We start from the raw sequence: 1,317 nt of genomic DNA, 5'->3' as shown, positions 1-1,317 counted from the left end.
ATATAAAAATAAAGATAAAATATTACATTTTACTGATGACATAATGAAAGGAATACTGTGATCATATCGTTTATAACTGTGGGACAGTTGGTAGAAGCCCAGCTTGCCCACAACGTTGTTTCAACGTTCATTTAACGTTATATGGACGTTGTGAACGTTAGATAAACGTTGAAACAACGTTGTGTGCCAGCTGGGAAGAGAATAAAAGGGAGGTAGGGGAAAAAGTAGAGGCCAGTTATAAGTGATTGATGATGGCATTCCATCCTTTCTTGTCTTTAGCAAGATTCATAGGCTCATCCCAGCTCAAATTTTAAAGTCATTTTTGATTACACTTAGCCATGTTGTTGTTGGTTTCCCTCTGGGCCTCTGGTACTCTGTCTGAGGTGGCGTAAAAAAAAGCCTTCTTCATTGGGATGTAATTTTTTTGCAGTTTTAACCTTACTAAACCATACCAGTGTTCTCTCCTTGACAATTTTACTCTTGTTGCATTTTCTTCTTGACATCTTTTTACTTGTGTTAGTAAATATACGTCATAGTTTCTAGAGGGGTCAAGACCCCCCTTAGGTAAGTGCTAACCCCCCCTTAGGAAATTCATTTAAAATTTCACACCACCCTTAGAAAATCAGTATAAATGAAAAAAATGAAATTTCGCATAATTCAAGGAAGATCCCCCTTATCTAAGAAGACCCCCCCTTAGGTAAGAAGACCCCCCCTTAACCGACAACCCCCCCTTAGGAAAGTCATACTTTTAACACCCACCTTGCTTTTGGTTCATCAAAACCCAAGATTCCCCTAAATGTAGGGGGTAGAAACCATGTACGTTCTCATTTGTGACTATCTCCGGCCACCTGACATTAAAGACATATGTTCTTAGGAGTCCTCTTTGAAATGGATCGATTATGTTTTCACATTGCTAGTTTGTCACACTCCAAATTTCGCAATTATATAGGAAGATGGGTTCAATGTATGCGAGAAGAGCTGATATTTTGGTCTGTAACGTCAGCTTTTTACTGAAGAATATTATTTACAGTTTATTAGCGGTGGTGATGGCAAGGGTTTCACGTCTTTTGATGTCTTCGGTTGTGTCAAGGAGGCTTTATCTTTTCCAACTACTGTCTTTTCTGTTTATTGTGAATTGTTTGGTTTTATCTTGGTTTATGTTAGGTCTTTGTCGTTGAGGTGTTCTGGTACTAAGTCTGTCGTCTGCATATTCTAGCTTTATGTCCAGTTGGTCCGTCTGGGGTATTAATACATAGTTATGTTCTGATAGATGATCATTGACAGTCGTTGTAATTTGGTGTGGGGCATATGGGTGGT

This window comes from Clytia hemisphaerica, unplaced genomic scaffold (assembly GCF_902728285.1).
Source record: "Clytia hemisphaerica strain Z4C2 unplaced genomic scaffold, Clytia hemisphaerica genome assembly, whole genome shotgun sequence".
In the NCBI taxonomy this organism is placed as follows: Eukaryota; Metazoa; Cnidaria; class Hydrozoa; order Leptothecata; family Clytiidae; genus Clytia; species Clytia hemisphaerica.
This window is presented reverse-complemented; position numbering follows the sequence as displayed.